The sequence below is a fragment of the Pyxicephalus adspersus genome, chromosome 5 (genome assembly GCF_032062135.1).
Source record: "Pyxicephalus adspersus chromosome 5, UCB_Pads_2.0, whole genome shotgun sequence".
NCBI classification, from domain to species: domain Eukaryota; kingdom Metazoa; phylum Chordata; class Amphibia; order Anura; family Pyxicephalidae; genus Pyxicephalus; species Pyxicephalus adspersus.
In genome coordinates, this window is record NC_092862.1 from 62,998,943 (window position 1) to 63,013,207 (window position 14,265).

The following is a 14,265-nucleotide window of genomic DNA, read 5'->3' on the forward strand; positions in this document are numbered from 1 at the left end:
CGTCTCTATAACTTTCCAAACTAAATCATTAACCCTTTCCTAACCTACTCCCTGTCTGCCCAGTCATGCCGGCCTTACTCTATGCTCCCTTTTCTCGCTCCCTCCAGGCCTGACTTTAACTTTAGGGATTTAACTTTTAAATTCATTGATGTACGTGTGTTAGCTTTGATGAATGTGCATTGTGTTAAGGCATTGCAGTTATTTTGAATAGGTTGCCAATGCCTTTGACCTTTCTTTAACAGTGCAGAACATTGCATGTTATATGCATTGTTGTGGTAAGCATTGCAGGTGTTTGGATTTAGGGTGCTGCAGTGTGTACTATGTGGTGCCGTACTATGTTCAGGGGCTTTGCAATTAACATAAATAGACAGCTATACTTTAACATTAATCTTTGAAAAAAATCCCATGCTTTCTTACATTTTTTGAACATGGTTCCATGGGTTCCCCAAACAGCCTCAGCAATTTTGGTGACAATACTATGTTCAAATTTTCATTAAATCAAAAACTGACAGTTTCACCCATTCCAACTCCCTAGACCTTTGCCTATGTGGTCTACAGATATAATAAATCCTGCATATTATAAAAGAACATAGACCCTTCTGGAAGGCTGTTCCACATTTGTTAACCTTCCCTCATTTCATACCACTGAATACAACTGTCAATTGGCTTGCCCAGACAAGAAATAATACCATAGCTATTATCCTTTCCACCATATGTAGTGGAACACCTCAACTGTAGTAGGCAGAAGCAAATATTATCTTGGGCATAGAAGAAACTTGCAGGGCATTGAACATTTAAACAAAGTTGAGCCTAGCTGGTCAGAAAGGTTGTTCTTGCATAGCATTTAAGTATCAATAACCTGTGCAATAATAATAATGCAATAACATGTGTTACCTGCCTTATCGCATCAGGAATATCTGAAAATGCTGATCTGCACATGTGAAGCTTCAGCTTTGGTTACCAGGAAAAAACAGCAATCCTATCCTTAGGTGTGTCCACCTGCAGTGGAGTCAGGAAGGGAGACAGTGGCACCCTGCGAGGGTAAGCAAACAGGTGAGTGCCATGGATTTAGTTCCTCTTTAAGACAGGATCCCTACAGTAACATAAGGGAAAGTAGTGTGTATGATATCTGGCATTTTCAACATAATACCATTCAGAATAGCATTCAGTGCAAGACACTTTTGCAAAAAGATAAAGTATTTAATACTCTTATTCTAGTTGTGGTATATGCTTTTGAACTGTCCCTCATGAATTAACGAGTCAAACTTTTTGTTAGTATTGTTTCAATAATGTAATTTGTACAGTTGACAACATAAGTTTTGGGTTAGGGGTATTTTCCACTTACAGTTTCTGTAATTCATATATAGTTCTGCACAGATTATTGCAAGTGGATACCTTCTGAAATAAAATCACTTTCTAAACATGCAGTCATGTGGTTGATTTAGCATTGTGCACTTGTGTGTTTACTGTGAATAAGTAGTAACTAAGCCTTAGAGAATTTCCATGCCACAGCTTGTGGTTTCAGAGTTAATGATACATGTGCTGTATTTGTCAGTTAACACCCTAAAAGGGCTCAGCTGACAATTTGGCAATGCTCGTATTTGTCAGTATGGAGGATTTATCTGTGAGTAGATGTGAACCTCACATAGCTTACTTATTTTGATTGTAACTTCTATACATAATGACAAAGTTTTTTTCACAACTTTGACACTGATGTTTTTTTATGCTAATAATTACTGTCAATTAGCGTAGAAAGGCCATAGTTACCAAATGTTTCTTCAAATAAAGGCTATGTTCAGTCTAGTAGTAAAACTGCTCCAATTCCAAAAAAAACACTCAACATTTGGGGAATATGTTTGCTCATTATCTTTTACTTGACAGACGATAGGATGTGGCAGGATGTGTTTACTGCCCATTTTTTTTATGCTCAATGCAGCATCTAGGGTGGTTTGCCACACTGCCTCTGTGCAGATGTTTTATATATTTTAAATGCCCAAAGCCTTTTTATACCAGAAAAAGAAAAAGTGTGGACATCCCTACCCAAATATTGAACCCAGACTATTTGATAGGCTTGAAACCTTCCTAAATAGGAAATGGGGCAGTGAGCAAGTGTGACTCCTCTTCCATTCATAAACCTTTGTCTGGAATCTGGCTTACTAAAGAAAGAAAGAAGCAAATAGCATGGAGCCCCTTTCCCTTTTGGCAAAAAAACAACCTACACCTGTAATTAAATATTGCAAGGGCCATTGTTAGAGAAGGGGACCCCATCCTCACAATTAAACCCCAGTTTTGCCGTAGTCTGTGTATAGGTAGCTTTTAGGAATCTGGAAGCCCCATTTATTGGGGACTTCTAGATAGCTACCACCTGACCCTGTGGAATGAGTACAGGGGTACAAAGGGCCCCTAACCATTCCCTGAATAGGTTAAAACAGTCTTAGAAATAAACACACAACACAAGGTAAAAAAAAAGGTACTGGTATTTTTTAAATTAATATTTACCTTTGCTGGGTCCAAGAATATGTAAATAGGATTCTTTGATGATTGATCCAGTATTGGCTGCTCCCTGCTGTACAATGAGCAAGCAGATACAGTAGCTATCTTCAGCTGTGCCTTAGCTCCTGTCATTCTTTACAAGCACTCAGCCAATCCAGCAAGTGGGCAACCATGAATAGTCCATAGCTGCTCCCTTGTTGGATAGGCCGAAAACAATTACAGGAGTTTTGCTCGCCTGAGCAGAGCATCATTGTGCAATGGTTCCTAATAGAGTGACATTCTAACTTCAGTCTTCTTTCTTTTTTCTTTACTGTTTACTGGACTTCATAAAATTATAATGCCGGCATGTGCCGGGTATTCCAGCATTCCCCAGGGCTGCCAAGTCTGAACAAACGTCCATGCACCAAGAAGATAGTGGTGCCTGGGACAGAGCAGAGAGAGCAGAGAATGTTGTAGAGAAGTAGCAGAGAAGTTTGCACATGTTCTGGAAACTTTTATCAAGGCGGCCAGTGACCTAACCAAATATTCAAATCCATATGAAAATTAAAATTGTGACAGAGTTTTACTTAACCCGATGAAAGTTTAGACTTTCGGCAAATCTGATCACTGAGGACTAAGTGGAGGCCTGGATGAATGAGTTGGTTGATATGCAGTAAACTTCACATTTCTAGCATCGCGCATCTCTTGCAAACATCCTCAGCATTGCACTACACTACATAAAAGTCACAACGTAGTGGGACATCCTATTATTCCACATAACACAACTTTTCTCCTCTCTTTCAAAAACCCTGCTAAATAGGGTTAGATTAGTAAGCGGCAGAAGGCTACTTAGCAATACCACAGGCAGAGGGAAGTTGAGTAGCAATAAAAATTATGCCAGCTCTAATTCTGTAAAGAGATGGAAGGCATGATACCCTGTTTCCCCGATGATAAGACACTGTCCTATTTTTTTTGGAAGGCCAAAATATGCTCTAGGGCTTATTTTCAGGGGGATGCCTTATTTACCCATGAAGAAGACTACAGTACACAGTTATTGTTCATACCACCCGATTCTGGTAAGTAATCGGTGGGTGGCTTATTTGCGGGGGGGGGCTTATTTTTCATTTTTCCCTAAAAAGGGGGGGGCTGTCTTATTTGATGGCCCTGCCTTATCATCGGGGAAACACGGTAGCTACCAAATCAGGACATCCAGTAATCAGGACATTATGCAAAGTCTATTGTTTTTATACTTGCTGAATTTACCATTAAGGGAAAATTTGAAGCCAATAACCACAAGGATATAACTAGCATCTGCTTGACTATGAGAATTAGGACAACACAACCAACACATACCAAGGAAACTTGTGTTCACTTGACAGAAAATAACGACAGTAGTTAAGAGCTTCTGTTAACCTCTAGCACAGAAAAGAAAAACTCCATAATACAGATCTGTCAAGATCAGACAACCTAATAATAAATATGTTTTTTTTATCTCTAGTCCTAATCATAAGACTATTTTACTTTCAAACTATCAGTCACAAATATTAATCCCTCAAATTTGTAAGGTTCTGATAACATCTGTTTTGATTATTTTAGTTGCATACTAAAGTCTTAGAAAAAAGCTGGGACTATATAGCCCATATTTAACTGACATGGATAAATAACCTCTTATTATTTTATACCACCAAGAAGCAAAAGGAAACTTTCCTTGATATTATAGCAATTTTTAAAGTTAACAAATGACCCCAAAACTGCCTTAAAAATAATAATGAACTGAGCTGAAGTTGACAGTTTTTTGCTGGGGGACATTAGAAGGGTAATATGTGTTACCACCATACATTGCTGATCAGCTGTCACTTAGAGACCACCAAATGTATTGATAACCCGAAAAAAAAGATGGCATAGCAAGTTTCAAATTACTAAGTAATAAGTAAATATATATATAGTGATGTATTGTTTTAGAAGAGACCCACATAAAATGCATGCAGCAAGGTAATATATTTCATGAAATGATATTGTATACCGGTGGTGTTAATAGGTTTCAGGGGGAATGTTAATTTTTTTTCCCCTGCTGCAGTAGCTCCTGCAAGATCTTTATGGTTAATCATTCATTTTTGAATTTTTATATTAAGTATTTCATATTACTTTATTGACTCAACTTTTATGCTCTTCTTCATTTTGACAGTAAAGAATGGCTAGGCAATACTCTTTGAAAATTGGAGGCCATTTTCAACTGCTCTCTCCGCTGAACAAAGTGAATAATATGGTGCCCTGAAGGGATTTCCAAGGTATCACTCAACAGAAACTTTTGTGTGAGAAGAAAACTAGCCATTTTATCATGCTAGGCATACTGATATGTTTACTTTAATAAAATGCCATATTTCTGCCTTTAATCTCTTGTCAAATAGCTCTTGCAGCCCCCAAAGTACCACATACCACATTAAAACACTTGTGATCTTGAAGTTGCCTTAGAAAATGCTAATAGCGCATGTAATTTGTGTTTTGTGAACAGGATGGAATAATTTATTGAGTGAAATGAAAATAATGCTTCCAGAAAGATGCCCTCAAGTGAAGACACTGGTTTAAACTGTTCAGCACTCTATCTAACAACTACCTATTTTAATAACTGCAGTAAAGTATAAGACTGACATGGCTCATTGTATCATAGGCATGTATTATTTTTTGATAAAAGAAATTATCCCATAAGTAGACAACAAATAATAAATAATACAAATCTCTCATAATGGATATGTTTACTTCTTTTATTTAAAATTCAACATACTTAAGGAGTTTTTGATTCTACACACTGCAATGCCACCTCACAAAATATCCTACTCAATGCTTTACCATGAAATCTGTTAATATAATTTAGCTCGATGTTATGTAGTCAGTGTTAGTGTAAATGTCCGGATAAAAAATATCGCTCTTAAATATTTTTTAAGATTCATTTTCTCTTGGGGAGAGTAAACAAGGGAAAATCTCTCTAGCTGAGCCCTAATTGCAATTAAATGATGGCTGGGGTTTTAATTGTTTCTCACTAAAATGTTAAAACAAAAAAAATCTGCATATACACTAATTTTACAGAATTAGCATTGGGTTAGAATATTCAACACACTCCCACTAGTTATCTAGTAGGTGATAAGGTAAAGTAACATATACCAGACCCCTGTATATTCATTTATTATATTTCATATATGTGCTTGTAAAAGTAATAAGCCTAAAGATAACTTCTTGTGAAAGAATGTAGAGGTTGCCATTGATGACCTATTTAGTTATAAGCAGAAATTCAAAAGTGCTAATGAATGAGTTTATAAATACATGAATTAATGAACCATTTGAAGCATGGTAATCCACCATATGTGATTTGCTCAAGTACAAGTGGGAGGTGTTCATGAATAAAGTGGCAGTTGCATTGTTGGTGTCGGCACTGAATAATGAAAATAGCTGGTAGGGATGTGGGTTGGAACTTCACCACTGTCTACACATATTTTCCTATCAGGACATCCATATAGTTGTGTGACCGAAGGAAACAAAATCTTTAAAGTAGATCTAAAACAAAAAAACAAAAACCAGGATGTAGTGCTGTTTGGCAAAAAAGACAATGGTTTATGGTGGATTTTTGTTAAAGCACATGTGCCGTGTAGCTGAGAGTTTGTCCCCACAAACAGAGCCAGCTGCCAGGGATAATGTAATTCCTGCCTACAAGCAGTGGTTATATCATCCAGTCAGTGAGGAGGATAGCAATCTCCATGGAAGTCCTCCATGCAGCCAGCAGTGAAGATGGCGGCTCCCATCTCTACAGTGATGACCATATGTGCCATATTCGGCATGTATGCTATGATTATAACAGAAACTCACCACCCACTAACTAGTTTAGTGCTGCTTTAATAGAATAATAGAACAGAGTTTATCCACCTTGATCCATGCTCATTCATTTATTATATATATTTATATTTAATATATATATATATAGTTTTTATTGATTTAATAGGTTTAAAACTATAATATATATGTCTATATAGATTGTGGTTGTTTAAATGGCAGGCTTGATATAAAGGAAAGACATAAAGTAAGTAATTAGCCTTATTTATCATTCTCTGGATATAATGCGCACATAACCCATGTGGTGTAGAGTGTGGTGAGTAAATTTTACAACAACCTGGGGTAACATTGTAAGATTAGGATTACTGTTATTGTGAGATTAGTACAACAACAATAGGAGAAATGCTTGTTCACTTATCTTAGTATAAAAGGTGTTTCTAATGAGAAGAATACCCTATTACATTCAAGAAAAAAAACGAAAAAAAAAAAAGCATTACATATGATCAGATAACTAATGTCAACTAGGCTTTTCCTTAAATACTAAGGTAAGTAAAAATATAATTTGCTAAGTGAATAAGACATGATTGAGAGTTAAAAGTTCTTTTATTTAAAAGGTAAAAGGTATTTTATTGGTAGGGGCAACAAAGGAACATGTCTAAAGTATGTGATTTGGCCTAAAATGTTTCTTAGTTAATAACAACACAGATTGTGGTATATGTGATTGGATTAGCAAGGTGTAATGACCATGCTGCCAGTAACCTACCTGTTGTAGATTTGACCAGAGGCAGCCTTCTCCCACATCTGCAGTATAGCTTGCCACCAACTACATGGCTGCTTTAGTGATTTGCTTGTTGTGCTGCTGAGGCTTCTGTTTCCTGCTCTAGTTTTCCCGGGTGTCCATCTGTTGGCTTTAACTAGTTGTACTTTCTGAATTTTTCTGCACTCAATTTTTACTTAAAATGTATCAGTGATAATGCGACCACACCATAAAAAGCTTAGCTGGATTTTGAGGTAGTTGGTAATGTAGTTTACTAAAGGTACAGGAACCAAAATAAATGTCTTTAAATAAATGTCTTTAATAACCCATTTTTATTAAATTTCACATATATCTTTTTCATTTCTCTCACATATAAAATTATAGATTTATTTCTAAAATATTCATATGCTAATATGACTAAATTTATCTTGACCTTTCTTTCTTTTTTAATTCGACGTGCTCAATTTCCTTGTTAAGATCACACATTAATCTGATATTGATCTATAATTCATGACATGTCAGTTCAGTACAATATATCAATAGAAATGTAACGGGTTAAGGTTCACTTATTTCTCTAAATAATGAAGCAATCATTTTTGCTCATGATCAAGAAACCACTGAATCATGGACAACAAACTTCTATCGAAAGACTTGGCTAATACATCTATGTGACAGATTATGTCTGTAATATTTCAGTTCAATATTTTATAAGTCTATCCATCAGTGAAGTAGTTAAAAAGAAAGGAATCAGGCCAATACTAGTGTAGTTACACTTTAAAGCAGAGATGTTGATTTACAGCTTGGTAACTCAAGTCATCCTGAGAAGAGTTAACCTGATGACACCTAAATAATACTGGATAACAGAACACTGTCATGCATATGAAAATGTCAGATTTTTATTCAGCTCAATTTTTTTTCAAAAGACAATATGCAATTCTTTAGCTGAAAGTCTTTGTTTTATGTTTACTGTTTTAAATCTGTTTTAGGTTAGTGTAATACAGTTGGCAGAATATTTTATATTACATCCTTTTCAACTACTTACCTCCCAGGGTCGCTGGTTATTCTGAATTTCAGGAACTTGCCTAAAATTTTCTTGTGCTTCCCTGATTGCCATATTTCCACTGGCATCTGCCACTGTAATCTCCAGCAACACACTGAGGGTCTCATGCATGTACCTGACATGAGATTCACTGGATTCAAAAGGAAATTCAATGGCATAGTGTCCCTAGCAGTTAAAGTTGAACTAAAGTCTCATGTTACAAAATTAAAAATTAGGCAGGTGGTTATTGCAGAAAGGGAGCGGTGATGTCCCTTCTGCAATAACTATTCTTACCTGCCTGATCACGCTGGTAAAATGTGAAAAAGCTGAGCTGCATATGCATAGCGTCAGCTATGGTTGCCAGAGAAACCCGGCAATCCTGGCTTCCCTTGCATACTCCGTGGTTAAAGGAACATATCTCTATGCGACATTAAAAGTAAGCCAAAATGCCTAGAGTTAAGCCTTTTTTTGAATGCCATAAATATACAGAGTGTTAGTCCAAAGGGAGACAAAAGTTTCAACATGTTACATTATCCCGGCACAGCCAATCAGGATGGTCAAAGAAGAGGAAGAAGAAGAAGTTGGCGGTGCCTTAAGATGGAACCCGGATAAGTGAGTCACGAGGCCTTAGTTCCGCTTTAAAACAATTTAGGCTTTAGTTCCTTCTTGGAAACATTCATACCCATCACTATACAAGTTATACCAGTTTCCATACTGGCATATCTCAATTCAGAGCAAAGGACTATGTGGCAATGCAATGCTAATCTACTGCCAAAAATATATAACCAGAATGATGTGGTTTTCAGAATATTATCCTAACTTTGGAACAAAATAAACAAAATGATGTGTCATATTAAAAGCAATATAAAAGCAATAAATGTTTTACTTAAAACATGTTGAAACTTTTTTTCCTGTTGGACTATTACTATGTGTATAAATGGAGTTCATTATTAGGCCTAACTCTGGGCATTTTGCCTTACCTTGAATGTCACATAGAGATGTGTTTTTGTCTCTTCTAAGACAAGAATAATGTTTCATTGTATATTATATTTTGTATATTATTTATCTGGCATTGGCTTCTCAAGGTTTTCAAATAAAATATACATTTAGTTTAATTAATGGAATCATTTCATATTATTGAACTATAAAGTAAACAAAGACCTAATTAATTTACATTTGGAGCAAATAAATGAGTGTTTTACAAACCTAAACATGGACAAAGTTTGTAAATGCTGCTATATCTGTTACAGTGGGACTCCACAATTGCCATAAATTGTAAATTTCCACAACAAGCCTTAAGGGTCTGTTTTGAAAGAAAAACTATGTAACTGTTTTTTATACAGTTGATAAAATGTTTATGAACCCTTAGGAACCTTCATATGAATTGATCATAGAATGTGACATGATCTTCATCTGTGTCATAATAAATAAAGGCTGGCTTTTTACAAACAGCATATGCATTTTGGTTTTAAAAAATTGATGGAAAAGTGTACAAACCTTACGTTTAGCAACTAATAGACTTTCCTTTACTGGAAAAAACTACAAGAATTTTTTTACTAGATGTGTGCAGTGCAGAAGTATCTGTATATAAAGAAGTTTACTAGATGTGTGCAGTGCAGAAGTATTCCTGTATATAAACTTATTTTATAATACATAAATACAGAAAAAAAAATTGAGCCTAAAGTCTAGCTTTAAAATATTTACTATGTGGTAGTGAAAATTTAGAAATGCTAAATGTATTTATCAGCTTGAATACCTCCTAAAGAAAAACAGTCCTATAGCTGTGTATATGTAGTGTGAAATCAATGGCATTGTAGGTTAGGATGCTGAGCCTGAGAGGATGCTCAAAAGCATGTAAAATGCCCCAAGGGGTCCCCTGCTTAAGTTCCACTTTAAAGTGGAACTATTTTATTTATGCAAATAAAGGTTTTCTAGCTTATGAATCCTCAATAAATTTCCCATATAAATATTGCCCAAAAAAAATATTTTTTTTGATCCTGCCAGTCCTGTTGTGGATTTATTTCCCATGCAGGCACGTACAGTCACATTCCTACTGCTCAAATTGCAGGTGACGTAGGAGTACAATGGAGCCTGAAAGGGAGGAAGAACTTGGAAATTATTGGCAGTCATGTGACATACAATAGTATCAAAAAAAAAGGTATTAGGAAAAAAAATAAATGAAGTTATTATATTTTCCTGAAAGGCCTCTTAGTAAGGAGTGCTGATGTATTTGTTGTGGAAGAATTCATTTAACTTTATATATCATTTTGAGTGTGTTGTACAAGCCTATATTTTTTTTCTGGAAAATATATTTTGCTTTTTCTGTACCCTTACAGAGCCCCAGGGTTTTTCAACATGTTAGGGCCTTCTTTTTGAAAGAATTCCAGTGTTAGTAATTAATGTGAAGTGGAACACCGTGAGAAAATGGCTATCATATTTTTAAACACAAATTCCTTTAATAATTATTCACCTAAAGTTTAATTATTACAAGAGTTGTGGTTTGGAATACATGAATAAAATTACAGTAATTTTAAGGTGGACGTTAATATTAGAAAATTCTTTCCTTTATTAAACCTAGTCTTTATTAGCATATATACTGGGTTAGGTAAGGAATGTTATCCAGGATTGAATAGAGATTGTTGCATTACTTATAGTGTACTTATTTCTTATTCTTTACCTTTTACGTTTAGTACACGTGGAAATGCAGTAATAGGATTCCAGATGAGAACTGGTACATTAAACTATCCATCCTAGTACAAAGGTGCACCCAGGAGCATTATAATATTTACATAGATGAACTTAGATGACATTCAATAAAGTAGAACTCCAGATAAAACTTTTCTTTAAATTATATGAGTTACTGAGTGTTAAAATCACTTTCATTCTACATTAATATTTATTGATGTGTTTCAGTGTCTTGCAGTGCCATGGTCATATACACTGCCTGGCCACATATTTCATTGGATCTGTTTTAGCTTTGATTACAAAATTACAAAATGCATTTGCAATGTTATCCTTTTCCTTGCACATATGCAGTGTATTTATTTATTTTTATTATTTATTTCTGTCCACAGTCACATTAATGTTTTTGTATTGATAATGGGAGAGTCGGACCACTTTGTCTTCTCCAGCACATCCCCAAGATTCCCAATGAGGTTAAGGCCTGGACTCTGTGGTGGCCAATTCATGTGTGAAAATTATGTTTCATGCTCCCTATCACAATTAATCACAATTTGGGACTAATGAATCCTGGTATTGTCATCTTGGAATATGCCCAAGCTATCAGAGAAGAAAAGACATTGATTGACATTAGAAATATTCAGGTAGTAAGCTGACTTTTTTTGCGCACATAACATTGCTGAATCTAAATCTGACTAAAGGAATCCAAGATCCAAACACTACCCCACAGGTTTAGGGACTTTTTTTATTGGCTAAGCAGTACAGATTGTAAAACCATTGCAACTAATTTGTTTTAAGGCTTCCATCTTTCATTAAAAGATCCCAAACATGATACACAGTAGGGAAAGGGTGTAATCCAAAAAGTAATCAAATTCCAAAAATCTATTACAAATTTCCTGTTCAGCTTTAAACCTGATTGGTGTCTCAAAGAACATTGTTATTGTTTGCATCAGGATTTATGTATGGTAGAGGCAAGATATTTGTATTTCAATATAACAATATAAGATTCTAGAACCACCATATTACAAGCAAAACTAGCTGGAGGAAAACACTGTAGCACAGAAATTGAAAGAACATACGTAGTTCTGATTGGACAGGCTGTGTGTGTAAAACTAGGTTCAATACATATTTTTTATTAGAGTGTACCTATTACTCTATATTGTGTTTGTATATTGGTGTTAAACATCTGATATGACCTGTTTTTGATGATATACAGCTTTTCAATTAGCAGTGTTTATCTTAGTAATATTTATTGCAGGTGATGGTGATGATAACGACGTTTTGTGGTCATGTTGTGCAGTATTTGTGTGTACAGATCTAAGTCTGTAGAATAAGGTCACTGGAAATTACTTAACATTTCTAAATATTGCACCAGTTTCTCACACTTCACTGCAGTATGAAAGGAAATAAGTATTTTTATTAAAGTAATTTTCAGTAGCTTGGCTTTTTCTGCTGAAAGTAATTTGCATGATACAAGTGTGAAGTTGTACATTATATACATTAGCAATGTAAAACAATAATGTAATCACATACCTCCATACAGTTCTGGAACTTGTTTAAATAGCTTGGTAGAAAAAATTCAGAAGGGTTTCCATTGCATGGATAGTGAAAACTGAGGTAAAATAAGGAAATTATTTTATCTTATAAGAAACACAATCAAATATACAGTAGACGCCAAAACATTTAAAAGTTTGGAGGATTATCTGATCATCAAAGTGTACATTACCAAAAAAGCCAAGACAAAACTCAAAAGAAACTATAAAGTCTGTTGTCTTTTTTTTTTTTTTTTTTTTTTTTTGTAAACATAGCCACGCATGGGAAGATTCTACCAAGATAAAGTAGTTCTCAAGCACATGTGTGTGTCATCCTAACCCAGCCAATTAATATGGCCTGAACATTCAAAACCCAAAGGAAGACCAGTGAAGATGGCATTAGCAATGATGGGGAGCATCATGGCTGGAGGAGATTAGGTATTCTTTGTTAGGTAAGCCTTCCAAAGTAGTTTCGTAACAGTTATAACATGAAAGTACAGAAGTGTGTGTATGTTTATAGTAAATCTCTGCCAACTCTATGGACTGGCTTGGACCTCACTATGCTACAGAGGGCATTTCAGCTTGTCCTACGTGTGAGCTGGTAAAATAAGCGAGAAACAGACATGAATGCTGGTATCTTTCCACCGCACAAATGACTCAAATAAATATTTGATTAAAAAAATAGGAAAAGATCATTTAGAATTTGCCAAATATAAAGATATCAGTAAACCCCATTGAATTCTATAAGATTTGATTTTTTACAATCACCTTGGCTTACATACCACCAGATTTTTTTAAACCAGTTAAAGCAGCAACTTTAACCTATAGTGATAGTGGGTGCAAGCATACACTTAAAATATGAACCTGTAATGCGCCTGGGCACACAAACCACAACCAACTCCAGATATCCTTGAATCAGGTTTATTCAAAACAGCACAGCACAGCAAGGGTTAATTTCAATCAAGCAAGGTACAGAAGGATAAGGCAAATGCAGGTCAGTAACAATCCGAGGTCAGGGCAGGCAGCAAGCAGAATGGTCAATAACAATCCGAGGTCAGGGCTGGCAGAGTTCAATCAGAGTTAGTTTCAGACCGGGTCACTAAGGAGATGACAAGCAGATAAAGTTTAAACTATACAAAGACACACCCAAGCACACTGTGGGATCAGAGGCTATATCGGGCAATGGTGTAAAGGACAGACTCTCCTTAAATGGCCAGGATGACCAATGACCTTGCGCCACCTTGCACCGTCTGATAGGAGACTGGGTAAATCCCCTGCAGCTGATTGGCCGCAGGGAATTCAAACTAACTATGTCCCGCCCCGGGGCGAGGCAGCCGAGTGCCACGCCCTCGGGGGGTACAAGAGGGACGCATAGTAACACGCGCACCTCTTCCCACAGCACCCCTAGGACGTGCACTACTTTGCACTTGCAAAGGAGTGCTGAGAGCAGGAATATCATTAACCACATCTAAAGGGATGCAAGGGCTGCTGCCTGGCTGAACAGTAGTTTGGCCAGGACGGATCCCTCCGCCTGCAGAGAAAGACAAGCTGCGAGCAGAGCAGCAGCCTCAGCCATGATGCCTGCAAGAGCGGCGTCTCCCTCTGTGGCTGGGAACCCCAGGGACACCGCGGGCTAGCAGGACGGGTAAGTTCCTTACAGAACCTGTTTGAATATGTGTTCTGTTTCATTTTTTTTCAGCTCCAAGTACAGATGGTTAGTAACAAGTGAATGAGCGTTGAGCACCACAGTAGTTATACTCGAAGTACTAATACACATTGTTGTATTGATTTCTCAAGAACGCATAGAGATTCTGTATTATCTATATAAATAAATTGCATGGTGTTGTACAGGCTTATTTTAAGCATGATCCAGCAGATGTAAGAGCTTTCCCATAAAATACTCCCATACAAAGATTTATGTAAACATCACAAAAAAGGTGCAGATTTATACAAAGGTGAAAAGG

At 36.1% G+C, this 14,265-nt stretch overlaps 2 long non-coding RNA genes across 3 annotated transcripts in view; one reads left to right on the forward strand and one right to left on the reverse strand.

The window, feature by feature from the left end:
- Nucleotides 1–5,216, forward strand: part of LOC140331032 (uncharacterized) — a 21,974-nt gene extending 16,758 nt beyond the window's left edge. For both annotated transcript variants that reach the window (XR_011920848.1, XR_011920847.1), the window contains exons 3-5: nucleotides 912–1,053; nucleotides 4,658–4,760; nucleotides 4,985–5,216. This is a non-coding gene — a long non-coding RNA (uncharacterized lncRNA). The remainder of the gene's footprint in view (nucleotides 1–911; nucleotides 1,054–4,657; nucleotides 4,761–4,984) is intronic.
- The window catches only part of LOC140331033 (uncharacterized), a 63,024-nt gene that overhangs the window by 6,566 nt on the left and 42,193 nt on the right, over nucleotides 1–14,265 (reverse strand). The window lies entirely within an intron of this gene.